This window comes from Schistocerca gregaria, chromosome 2 (genome assembly GCF_023897955.1).
Source record: "Schistocerca gregaria isolate iqSchGreg1 chromosome 2, iqSchGreg1.2, whole genome shotgun sequence".
Lineage (NCBI taxonomy): Eukaryota > Metazoa > Arthropoda > Insecta > Orthoptera > Acrididae > Schistocerca > Schistocerca gregaria.
In genome coordinates this window covers 97,593,186-97,607,513 of record NC_064921.1, presented here as the reverse complement: position 1 = coordinate 97,607,513, position 14,328 = coordinate 97,593,186, and positions in this window count along the sequence as shown.

Sequence of the window (14,328 nt, the reverse complement as noted above, 5' to 3'; positions counted from 1 at the left end):
ATTCAATCTTTTTCTCATGGTAACCTCCCCCTTGGCAGTCCCCTCCCGGAGATCCGAATGGGGGACTATTCCGGAATCTTTTGCCAATGGAGAGATATTCATGGCACTTCTTCAACTACAGGCCACATGTCCTGCAAATACACATTACATGTCTTTAATGCAGTGGTTTCCATTGCCTTCTGCATCCTCATGTCTTTTATCATTTGCTGATTCTTCCGCCTTTAGGGGAAATTTCTCACCCCTAGGAAAAGAGAGTGCCCTGAGCTTCCATCTGCTCCTCCGCCCTCTTCCTAGTACTCAAAACAAATGGAATGCTTGGAACTAGGGTACCATAAGGCACTTTAGCCAACAGTCCTGTAGTCTCAGAAATACTCCATGTCTTCCAAGTGAGAATGTTAGCATCTGGAAAAGCTTCAAACCCGGGACCGAAGACGTTTTGATTATGAATTAAAGACGCTACCCCTAGACCACGGGTACCCCAGATTTTTCATACAGAGCGCTATTTGGCTATACCATCACTGTCCGTCCCAATAGCTGCGTGGCTAGCGTGACGGATTGCTTTCCTACGGGCTCGGTGTTGATTCCCGGCTGGGTCGGGGATTTTCTCGGCCCAGCGACTGGGTGTTGTAGTGACTTCATAACCAATTCATCCACATCTGGCGTGTAGGTCGCCCAACGTGGCGTCAAATGTAATAAGACCTGCAACAAGGAGGCCGGATTTGCCCCGTAAGAAGCCTCCCGGCCAATTACACCAAACGCTGATTTCCAATGTAACTCACTGGTACACTCTTCCCTCAAAATATCGTTTTCATATATCTAATTCCTGCAGGCAATCACAAGAGATCCGCAGTAGTGCTCACGTGTGTTTTGAGTACCAGTTTAATTAAATTTAATCTGTTCTACGTAAATCGAACAGTACTCATGTGATAACATAGAATTTATTTCCGCAGTGTCAATAAAAAATCTGTGCGTATTTCGATAAGTAATCCCAACAGTCGAATGCGGAAGTATTTAATTTGATAGTTCATTGTGTTTGCAAAGTGAGCATCGTACTGGAAATCTTAAGTCTGCACAAGCTCTCGAGGTCTTAAATTACACTTGCTTATTATTTTAAGCCATCTACACGTGCTGTATCTACTCGATAAGTGTTAATTTTCTCAAGGAGTTTACTTTCGAGATATCGTCTCTGTCGTGTTAAACCATCTTCTGTGGACATGTTTGATGTCTGTCATCATCTGCGGTTTTGATATGTATAAAGATGTGCACTGAGCAGCCGGAAGCTTATGACCACCGACCTACTATCGATATGAACCCATCCAAGCCAGGGATGACTGTTACTCATACAAACGCATGGTCCATCTAGTATCAGTGAGCTTGTTTTCTATGTGTAGAACGGGGAAGGCACGTGATATGAGTCTGACCGAAGGCAGATGGTGATGGCATGGAAGCTTGGCAAGACCTGTTAGGTTTTCGAGGAGTGCTGCGGTGAGTGTCTTCAATACGTGGCGATACCAAGGCGAAACCACGTCTAGACGTCGTGGCGTTGGGTGGCCAACCATCATTACAGATGACGGACATTATAGGCTATGGAGACTGATAAAACAGTCCACAACGCGAACTGTGGCGGAACAAACGTCAGAATTTAAGGCTGGGCAGAGTACAAGTATGTCTGAACACACAGTGCACCGAACTAACAATGGGCCTCCGCAGCCGACGACCTACGCAGGTGCCAATCTGAACATCACGATATCGCCACCTACATTAAAATCGGCACGTGACCATCGGCACACGACGCTGGCGTAGTGGCAGAGCGTTTCATGGACTGACGAACTACGTTATCCTCTTCAGCATGCCAGTGGGAGGACACAAATGTGTCGTCTTGTAGGAGAGCAGCTCTTTGACACCTGAGCTGTTTTTCCGAGGCAAACTGGTGGCGGATCCATGATGCCTACGGAACATTCACGTGGGTATCCGTAGATGAAGTGGAGCTCTTACAAGGCACCATGACGACCAAGTAGTATCGTACACTAGTTGCAAAGCACATACACGCCTTCATGACGATCAGGCATTTTTCAACAAGATAAAGCGTAGTGTGACAATGCCAGGAGTGTTATTGCATGGTGCTAGGAACATAGTGGCGAGTTTCAACTGATGTGCCGGCCATAACATGCCAGATCTGAACCCGGTCAGACACACTGGGATATGATTCAATGTGGAGTCAGACATAATCGCCCCTTCCCCAGAATTTACGGGAAATTAATAAGTCACTGCTGCAAAATACTAACGCGAATTCTTTATAGACGAATGGAAAAACTGGTAGAAGCCGACCTCGGGGAAGATCAGTTTGGATTCCGTACAAATATGGCAACACGTGAGGCAATACTGACCCTACGACCTATCTTAGAAGCTAGACTAAGAAAACGCAAACCTATGTTTCTACCATTTATAGACTTGGAGAAAGCTTTTGACAATGTTGATTGGAATACTCTCTTTCCAATTCTAAAGGTGGCAGGAGTAAAATACAGGGAGCGAATAGCTATTTACAATTTGTACAGAAACCAGATGGCAGTTATAAGAGTCGAGGGACATGAAAGGGAAGCAGTGGTTGGGAAGGGAGTGAGACAGGTTTGTAGACTCTCCCCGATGCTATTCAATCTCTATATTGAGCAAGCAGTAAAGGAAACAAATGGAACGTTCGGAAGAGGTATTAAAATTGATGGAGAAGAAATATAAAATTTGAGGTTCTCCGATGACATTGTAATTCTGTCAGAGACAGCAAAAGACTTGGAAGAGCAGTTGAACGAAATGGACAGGGTCTTGAAGGGAGGATATAAGATGAACATCAAGAAAAGCAAAACTAGGATAATGGAATGTAGTCATATTAAGTCGGGTGATGCTGGGGGAATTAGATTAGGAAATGAGACACTTAAACTAGTAAAGGAGTTTTGCTATTTGGGGAGCAAAATATCTGATGATAGTCGGGGTAGAGAGGATATAAAATGTAGACTGGCAATGGCAAGGAAAGCGTTTCTGAAGAAGATAAATTTGTTACCATCGAGTATAGATTTAAGGGTCAGGAAGTCGTTTCTGAAAGTATTCGTATGGAGTGTAGCCATGTATGGAAGTGAATCGTGGACGATAAACAGTTTGGACAAGAAGAGAATAGAAGCTTTCGCAATGTGGTGCTAGAGAAGAATGCTGAAGATTAGATGGGTAGATCACATAACTAATGAGGAGGTACTGAATAGGATTGGGATAGAAGAGGAGTTTGTGGCACAACTTCACTAGAAGAAGGGATGGGTTGATAGAAAATGTTCTGAGGCATCAAGGGCTCACCAATTTAGTACTGGAGGGCAGCGTGGAGGGTAAAAATCGTAGAGGCAGATCAAGAGATGAATACATTAAGCAGATTAGGAAGGATGTAGGCTGCAGTATGTACTGGCAGATGAAGAAACTTACAGAGGATAAAGCAGCATGGAGAGGTGCATCTAACCAGTCTCAGGACTGAAGACCACAACAACAACAACAGGTGACCTTTGTTTACAGATGTGGTGCCAACGCCGTCTACCGACCTACCAAGGCCGCATGGTTTCCATGGCACGATGTGTCGCCTCTTCGCCTCCATATGAAAGGTGGACATATGGGCTATTAGGTACGTGGTCATAAGGTTATGGTGATCAATCTATCATTATGCATTAAAAATACATATACTTTAAGTGGTACTTCACAGTAAAATCGTGAAAACACCTTCCTTGATCCTTCGTTCCCAACATATTTTTTGCTGGTTTCAAATGTTTCAAATGGCTCTGAGCACTATGGGACTTAACTTCTGAGGTCATCAGTCCCCAACAACTTAGAACTACTTAAACCTAGATAACCTAAGGACATCACATAAATCCATGACCGAGACAGGATTCGATCCTGTGACCGTAGCGGTCACGCGGTTCCTGACTGAAGCGCCTAGAACCGCACGGCCACACCGGTCGGCAGCGTGGTTGTCATCTGAATCGACAACTACCCAACGGCAACAACAATAGACCAGGTATACGCGTACCACCAATGCAGCAAGCACAAACTAAAAGTTATCTATAAGGATACTGAATGGGTAACTAATCATGTAAAAGGAGATTATAATCGAAACATCATGTGGGTTTCGATCTCCGTATGAGAAGAATGGGCAGAACAAAACGTGATGGAGCTTGCTATTAGGATTGAAACAGGAAGGGCTAATCGAGTTCAGAAGTAAATTTTAGCCATTGATAGCAAACATATTGGTTAAAAACACAAAACGAGGAGACGTGCTTGGAAAAGTCCAGGAGATAGAGAAAGAATACAGGTAATACAGGTAATCATTACGAAATCAAATATTGGATTGTGAGGTGCATCTAGACGCAGTTATAGATTCAGATCGCAGCAGGGTAAAGTGTAAGAGTTGTGTGTAGAAGAATCTATGCGGAAAAAGGTAATATCATGAAATTCTGAGAAATGATGTGATGTATTGAAGTTCTTTGAAGCTATAGATGCTATAGTAGTGAACACCTCTGTAGCACGGTAGGATAGCGTGAGACATGTTGCTCCTGTAGAAGAGCTAAACGCAATTCAAGGTAAAATCAAAAATATATTTCTTTTTGCTTCATTTATTAAGCTAATTCCATGAGTTTACACCGCTACCAGGCATAGAAAATAAAAGAGATTGTAGATTTACAGGCAATCTCAGCAATCTCAGCAATTAGAACAACTATTTAAACAGACATTAATTAAAGCAAAATTTACTTGAAACAGACATGTAAAATTTGATTTTACTGGCTAACTCAGCAATCTAAATAGTCAACAGGTTCTAAGCCAATGTGTAAACAGAGGCTTAATTAAAGCAAAATTTAATTAAAAATTTTCGAGTCCAAGAAAACTGGGAAAAATTGAATTATATGCAGATACTTCCATAACTGTTCTTAATGTCTATATGAAAGGCAACTTATTCACCATGGTGATAACATAATATTGTATATTGATCATGTGCCAGCCTTTAACTCATCCAGGCGCCGGGCTGCTCATGGAATAACTTCAACAATGTAACACAAATAGGTTGAGTCGATCTAAACACACTAAACACGAATTAATACAGACTATTTTACTAATCAATAAGGTAGTTAGTAACAATTGATGGAGACTTATATTAAAATTTAACACAGTCAGTAACAAGAACACATGAAGTATATTAAGGTTTGATTAAAACTAACTAATACAAAAGTGCAGTTGAGACTTAACTCATTTAAGGGGTGTATAAAAATCATTTCCAAAATGTGAATAGAAACTACTCTCAACCACCTTCAAAGTGTAGATTAAAGACAGAAATTTCTCTTCAGGAGACCGTAAAAGTACATTTGAAACCAATTACTCAAGACTAAGTAACTTTCAGTGGAATATTGCACCTCCAAATGATGTATGCAATTGAAAATAGCGCAGTGCAGTCCTTAAAGGGAGACATTCCAGACCTTAAACAAGCTGTTGACCCACTACGAATCGTCGAGCACTTCTAGATTCCCTCCCCTCAGGCCGGGAACAGCTGTTCCAACAACAAAATAATAAGCTGGACGTTCCCTAGTACGTGAGACACTGGAGGTAAATAAGAAAGCAGCCACAACCAACCCAGATGAAATATAAACTACACCGACGTGGTGTAGGAACACAGTACGCTGCGGGTGGGGTAGCTTTTACAGTAACCACTAATGGTGGGAACCGAAGAACAACTTCTAAACAGTAACATTCAAATAAAGCGACTGGGCAAGAAGTGCAGTGGCCAGCAGAGCAGCTCGCAGGGATTCAATGTCGCAAGCAATTCCGTGGGACGACGCACAGTGCTCCGTCGAAACTTTGCTCCGCCACACAACGCGCAGTTGTGAAGTGCTGCAACGGCCAATAGCTGCTCCAGAGGCACCACCACTGCCTGGACGCATTCTTCCTCGTGACGCGTCGCGAAGCAACTCTGATGCTACATGCAGAGGCCGTTCCACCGGCAGCCCGTGCAGACCACTCTGTGTCGCTTGTAAACCTCTGGTCCCCCAGCTGCCTCCATAGACACACTTGTCACTTCTACAGGGAGGTTCAAAAGTCCGGAAACGCCCTGATAAAATCCAAATGGAGCAGCAAACAAGGAAACCGAGCCCCTACACACGAGGCACGGGAAAGGGGAAACTTTATAGACTATGCCACCGACATGGCCGCCATCTTCAAAGCCGCCATCTTGGATTAAACTCCAAACTTTCAAATGGAATGTTGTCATGTGACATATCAAACAGATAGAGAATTTCACCAGAAAAACAATGCCGTTGTTATTTTAAACATAGCTTCATTCCTTCTCGGGTTATAGCCAATTACTTGCGATAGCAGTGGGACGCCCGGCAGCTTGAGTATTACGTACTGAGAAGTCATGAAATGGAGTCTGAAACGGTGCAAAGTGACTATCCCATGCCTGATATGTTACATGTGTTTAACTGTTAGGAATCATTTACTCATGCTAACGTTTTAATCATTGTTTCCTTATTTACACATTACAAAATGTCCTAAATACATAAAGACCGTATTGAAATCATCTTGATATCAGGAGAAAGAAGCACATGGGTCATTTCTGAGGATTTAAACAGTCGTCACCCAACCAGACAGCCCATCACTCACAGCGCAGATGCCAAGCTTTTGGCCAAATTCCGAGCAATTGGTTCTGTCGCAGATAAACCTAAGACTGGAAAACCAAAATCCGCCACCGATGAAGAAACAACAGTGAGCGTGCTGGCATCATTTAGCAAGAGTCCGCAACGGAGTACTCGTCACCAGTCAAGAAGCTGGGGTTAGCCGTACCTCCATACTTCGAATTTTATGGCAGCACAAATGGCACGTACAAAATTCAGTTGCTCCTACACCTGAACGAGGATGACCCACAAAAAGTGATGGTCTGGTGTGGTGGATGGGGTATCAATGACGTTGCGCCTTCTTTTATTGATGGTACGTCAACAGCCAACGGTTATCTCAGGTTATTGGATGAAGAAGTGTTTCCCTCATTGTTAACGGAGGACGGGACATTTCCGGAATTCTTCCAGCATAATGCAGCCCCACCACATTATGGGCACAATGTGCGAGCATACTTTGATGTGCAGTTCCCTCAAAAGTGGATAAGATAACAACGGCATTGTTTTTCTGGTGACATTCTCTATCTGTCTCATATGTCACATGACCACATTTCCATTTGAAAGTTTGGACATGAATCCATGATGGTGGCTTTGAAGTTGGGGGCCATGTTGGTGGCATAGCCTATAAAGGTCCCCCCTTCCCGTGCCTCGTGTGTAGGGACTCTGTTTCCTTGTTTGTTACTCCATTTGAATTTTTTGAGGGTGTTTCCAGACTTTTGGACCACCCTGTACTTACTTCACTGCCAAACCGAAGAGGCCTCTGCCAGATGTACACTGAGTAGCCAAAGAAACTGATACACTGGCCTGATATCGTGTAGAGCCCCGTGCGAGCACGCAGAAATGCTACAACGCAACGTGTTGTGGAATCGACTAATGTCTGAAGTTGTGCTAGAGGGATATGACATCACGAATCCTGCACAGCTGTCCATAAATCCGTAAGAGTAGAAGGGGTGGAGATCTCTTCTGGACAGCACGTTGCAAGGCATCCCAGATACGCTCAATAAAGTTCATGTCTGGGGAGTCTGCTGGCCAGTGGAAGTGTTTAAACTCAGAAGAATGTTCCTGGAGCCACTCTATAGCAGTTCCGGACGCATTGCCCTGAAAGAATTGCCCAAGTCCGTCAGAATGCACAATGGGCATAAATGGCTGCAGGATGCTTACGTACGTAGCACTTGTAGGAGTCGTATGTAGACGTATCAGGGGTCCCATATCACTCCAACTGCACACGCCCCACATAATTACAGAGCCTCAAAAAGCATGAACAGTTCCCTGCTGACACGCATGGTCCATGGATTCATAAGCTTACCCGTACACGACCATCACCTAGATAGAAACGAGGCTCGTCTGATCAGGCCATATGTTTCCGGTCGTCAAAAGTCCAATGTCGGTGTTGAGAGACCCAGGCGACGCGTAAACCTTTGCGTCGTGCGTCGTGCAGTCATCAAGGATACACGAGTGGGCCTTCGGCTCCGAAAGCCCATATCGATTATGTTTCGTTAAATGGTTCGCACGCTGACACTTGTTCATGGTCGAGCATTGAAATCTGCAGCAATTGCGGGAAGGGTTGCACTTCTGTGACGTTGAACGATTATCTTCAGTTGTCGTTGGTCCCGTTCTTGGAGGATCTTTTTCCGGTCGCAGCTGTGTCGTTTTACTGGATTCCTAATGTTTACGGTACATTCGTGAAATGGTCGTGCTGGAAATCCCCACTTCATCGCTACCTCGGAGATGCTGTGTCCCATCGCTCCTGTGCCGACTGTAACAACGTGTTCAAACTCACTTAGATCTTGATAACCTGAAATTTTAGCAGTAGTAACCGATTTAACAACTACGCCAAACACTTCTGGTTTTATATAGGCGTTGGCGACCGCAGCGGCATGTTCTGTCTGTTCACGTACTAAATCTGTGTATTGGAAAATGCGTGCCTATAAAAGTTTCTTTGGCGCTTCAGTGTACATCCGAAAGGTAAGCTCTCTGTGCCACCAGAGTACGCTATGTACTCGGAATTCAAGTATCACACAGTTTACATTTCAAATAAATAGGAATACACTTCTGTAGAATGGGGAAAGACGGGAAAGTAGATCAAGGAACGTATCCATGGTATTTCTGTAAGAGCATGCAAATGTTTAATAGGAATTTGAGAACGCTCCACTGAGCAATTTGAGATAGGGAAACTGGGGTCAGAGAAGCCAGCTTAAGAAGATAATAGGAGTAAAATCACATTACTGTGTACTTTTTTTATTTACATTAGTTGCTGTTAACTGCAAGTAACGTCATTCATGCAATGAATGTACCATTTGTACTGTATCTTACAAAATGTGCTGAAACTGACGGCCATTAATCTCAATGTAAGACTCTGACGCATCCTAAAAAATATTCCTGGTGTGGTCCTCACGTTACCACGTTCGTCTTTCTTGTTTCCAATGAGCCAAGTCTCCCGCATTGGTTGATCAAGTGAATAAATAAATACTCGTGGTGACAGATGATGCTTGTTATTAATCGTTGCCTGTACAGCTTTTCAGCGGTGTGAGCATTGCAACGTAACTTCCCCATTCACAAGCTACGAGTCAGTGACTTCTGCGAAACTGTACCCGTACAGCTCCGTCGTATTGTACTCCACGTCTCTGAACAGTACTGAGTAATGAATGTATCTGTCCATGAATCATAATATGATCTGTCAAGTGACACTGTACTGATGAAACAACAGAGCAACCTGATGGATATGAAAACTAAAAAAGCCTACACCATGACGTCTTAGAAACGAGGCTCGTTCTGCTTGCTTCCTATCAGGAAATAAAGAACATACATATAAAGAAGTAGCACACTACCTGTAAACTTGCACTGAAGTTAGTAGTAAATAACGTGGAAAACAGTAATTTTAGAGAAAATGGGTTGGGTCATCGGTCTCATCGGAGTAGAGAAGGACACGGAAGGAAGTCGGCCCTGCCCTTTCAGAGCAACCATCCCGACATTTGGGAAATCACGGAAAACTTAAATCATTATGGTCGTCCTCCCGAATGCGAGTCCAGCGAAAATGGTAGACAAGTTTACTTCTATATCTCCTTAAGCTCGTTTCTCCGACCGTTGGTACCCTACCTAAAACTGTTCAGTAGAGCATTCTCTACATCCTGTTACATTTTTGCACACTCGTACGGAAACACCCTGTATTGGTTACGCTTCATTGTGTGATTGGGCCGATCTTTCGATTTAATGGAGTGTGTTCACGGTGTGTGATTCGTATATACGTTATTTAAATTTGCGAATGAGTGTAGTTTTTGTCTGAGAAACAAGGTGAATGTGCTGTCTGTGGCTGACACTGTCGCTGAGACAGATGCTGTCGCCTGTCCTTTTTCAGAGGAAACCACTCGGCCTTCAAGATCTGGGCAGTCACAGAGAGTGGGATTATAGGTAGTTTGGAGCTCCAACGTTAGGCGCGTAATGGGGCCCCTTAGGGACTTGGCTGTCAATAAGGATAAGAAAACTAATGTGCACTCCGTGTGCATACCGGGTGGAGTCATTCCAGATGTGGAAAGGGCCCTCCCGGATGCCATGAGGAGCAACGGGTGCAGCCAACTGCAGGTGGTTGCTCACGTTGGCACCAATGATGTGGGTCACTTTGGATCAGAAGAGATTCTCTCTGGTTTCGAGCGGCTAACAGAAGTGGTAATGGCTGCCAGTCTTGCTTGCAAGATGAAAGCAGAGCTCACCATTTGCAGCATAGTCGACAGGACTGATTGCGTACATCTGGTACCAGAGGCTCAAACGGTTCTGCGGCCATGTGGGCTTCAGATTCCTCAACTTGCGCCAAAGGGTGGTTGAATTTCTGGATAGATAAGGTGTCCAGGAGGCAGCTATACGGGTAGCAGGGGCTGTGTGGCGTGCACGGTGCGTTTTTTTAGGTTAGAGGGTCTCAAGAAAACACAAGAAGGGCTTCAGTCACAAAGGGTGCATGCTGAAGACTGGAAGAACGTAGATACATGAACCATTGGTATGTAAATTGTCGTAGCTGTATTGAGAAACTACCAGAGCTCCAAGCGCTTATAGTAAGCACTGATGCTCAAAGCGTTACTGGTACTGAAAGCTGGCTGGCTAAAGCCGGATATAAACTCAGCCGAAATTTTTGTGAAGAACCTAACGGTGTTCCGAAAGGATAGTTTAAATACGTTGGGCGGTGGCATGTTTGTTGTTGTTAGAAGTAGTTTAAATGGTCGCGAAATTGAAGTAGATACTTCCTGTGGGTTAGTATGAGCAGTGGTCATTATTGGCAACCGGGATAAAATAATAATTGGATCCTTTTACAGACCTCCCAATACAGTTGCTGAAAGGTTCCAAGAAAACTTGAGTCTGATTTCAAACACGTACATGACTCTTGCGATAATTGTTGGTGGTGACTTTGATTTACACTCGATATGTTGCCGAAAATATGTGAATTCCGGAGATACGCATAAAATATCATCCGAAATTGTACTAAATGCATTCTCTGAAAATTATTTCGAGCAGTTAGTTCATAAGCCCACTCAAGTGGTAAACGGTTGTGAAAACGCACTTTACCTCTTAGTAACAAATAATCCTGTTTTAATAACTAGCATCAAAACCGATTCTGGGATTAGTGAACATTGGGTTGTCTAGTAAGATTGAATATTATAATCCCCAAATCACTAAAAATAAGCGAAAAATAAGCGCATTCAGATAAAAATTCACTTGACGTCTTACTGAGAGACAGTCTGCACTCATTCTAAATTGATAATATAAGTGTAGACCAGATGTGGCTTAAATTCATTGAAATAGTATCGGCAGCAATTGAGAGATTGATACCAAATAAATTATCAAACGACGGAGCTGATCCTCCCTGGTTCACAAAACGGTTAGAACACTATTGCAGAAACATCGAAACAAACATACCAAATTTAAACAGAAGCAAAATCCCCAAGATAGGCGATTTCTTACACAAGCTCGAAATTTCGCTCGGACTTCAATGCAAGATACTTATAACAGTTTCCACAACGAAACTTTGCCTCGAAACCTGGCAGAAAATCCTAAGAGATTCTGGTCATTTGTGAAGTATGTTAGCGGCAAGATACAATCAGTATCTACTCTGATCGATATGAATAGAGATACTATCGACAACAGTGCTGCCAAAGCAGAGTTACTAAATACAGCTTTCCGAAATGGCTTCACAAAAGAAGACGAAGTAAATATTCCAATATTCGAATCGAGAACAGTTGCCAACATGAGTAACGCAGAAGTAAATGTCTCCGGAGTTGTGAAGCGGCTTAAATTAATAAAAGCAAGCCTTCTGGTCCAGACTGTAGACCAATTGGTTTCCTTTCGGAGTATGCTAATGAATTAACTCCATACTTAACAATCATATACAACTGTTCGCTCGACGAAAGATCTGCACCCAAAGACTGGAAAGTTGCACGGGTCACACCAATAATCAAGAAAGATGGTACGAGTAATCCACTAAATTACAAGCCAATATCGTTAACGTCGATATGCAGCAGGGTTTTGGAACATACATTGTGTTCGAACATTATGAATTACCTCGAAGAAAGCGGTATATTGACACACAGTCAACATGAGTTTAGAAAACATCGTTCCTGTGAAACACAACTACCACTTTATTCACATGAAGTGTTGAGTGCTATTGACAAGGGATTTAAGATCGATTCCGTATTTCTTGGTTCCCAGAAGGCTTTTGCCACTGTACCACACAAGTGGCTCGTAGTGCAATAGCTTACTTAGGGAATATCGTCTCAGTTATGTGACTGGATTTGCGATTTCCTGTCAGAGAGGTCACAGTTCGTAGTAACTGACAGAAAGTTATCGAGTAAAACAGAACTGATTTCTGGCGTTTCACGAAGTAATATTATAGTTCTTTTGCTGTTCCTTATCTATATAAATGATTTGGGAGACAAACTGAGTAAACGTCTTCGCTTGTTTGCAGATGACGCTGTCGTTTATCGACTAATAAAGTCATTAGAAGATCAAAACAATCTGCAAAACGATTCTGAAATGATATCTAGATGGTGCGAAAAGTGTCAGTTGACCCTAAATAACGAACTCGTTAAAATTCGGTTACACGATAAGTCAGTCTAATATAAAAGCCGTAAATTCAACTAAATACCTAGGTAATACAATTACGAACAACTTAAATTGGAAGGAATACACAGAAAATGTTGTGGGCATGGCTATCCAAAGACTGCGTTTTATTCGCAGGACACTTAGAAAATGTAACAGACCCACTAAGGAGACTGCCTACACTACGCTTTTGCATCTTCTTCTAGAATACTGCGCAAATGGTTCAAATGGCTCTGAGCACTATGGGACTCAACTGCTGTGGTCATCAGTCCCCTAGAACTTAGAACTACTTAAACCTAACTAACCTAAGGATATCACACACATCCATGCCCGAGGCAGGATTCGAACCTGCGACCGTAGCAGTCGTACGGTTCCGCACTGCGCGCCTAGAACCGCGAGACCACCTTGGCCGGCTAGAATACTGCTGCGCGGTGTCGGATCCTTACCCAATAGGACTGATGGTGTAGGTCGAAATAGTTCAAAAAGAGGAAGCACATATTTTATTATCCCGAAATATGGGGAGAGTGTCACAGAAATGATACAGGATTTGGGCTGGACATCATTAAAAGAAGGGCGTTTTTCGTTGCGACGGAATCTTCTCACGTAATTCCAGTCACCAACTTTTCCTCCGAATGCGAAAATATTTTGTTGACAGGGACCTACATATAGAGCAAGGAAAAGCAGGGCTCGTACGGGAAGATTTCGGTGTTCTTTCTTTACGCGCGCTTTAGGAGATCGGAATAATAGAGAATTGTGAATGTGGTTCGATGAAACCTCTACCCGGCACTTAAATGTGATTTATAGAGTATCCATGTAGATTTAGATTTAGATTAGAGTTTATTTTATTACACAAGGTGGCACAAAATTCATTGGATTAGATTGAATTTATGTTTCATGACAAATAAAACCAATACTAACTGTTATTTTTTATGTTCAAAGTGTTTCCCGTCTTCATTAATGCATCTTTGAAGTCATTTTGGAAAACTGTTTCATACCCTGTGACATAGTATGGTATCACACACTATGTATCACTGTTCAGATGATGCAGTGTGCCGCGTATGTACTCTTTTAGTTCAGCAATATTCTGAGACTTTTGAGGGTAAAAGGAGTCCTTGACGACACTCCATATGAAAAAATCTTTGGGGATGATATCTGGTGAACGTGGGAGAATTTCAATATCTACACTTCGACAAATCACTCTTCTTTGGACAGTTTCCTTTAAGTAATCGTAGACAGCAGCGGCATAATGTGGTGGAGCACCATTGCGTTTAAAGCAAATTTCTTGGAAGTTTTCATCATACGGGATACCAATTCGATTCTACACAGAGTACGGGAAAGAACTTGCCCAACTTCTAAAAGCCGTGTACCGCAAGTCTCTAGAGGACCGGAAGGTTGCAAATGATTGGAAAAGAGCACAGGTAGTCCCAGTCTTCAAGAAGGGTCGTCGAGCAGATGCGCAAAACTATAGACCTATATCTCTGACGTCGATCAGTTGTATAATTTTAGAACATGTTTTTTGCTCTAGTATCATGTCGTTTTTGAAAACCCAGAATCTACTCTGTAGGAA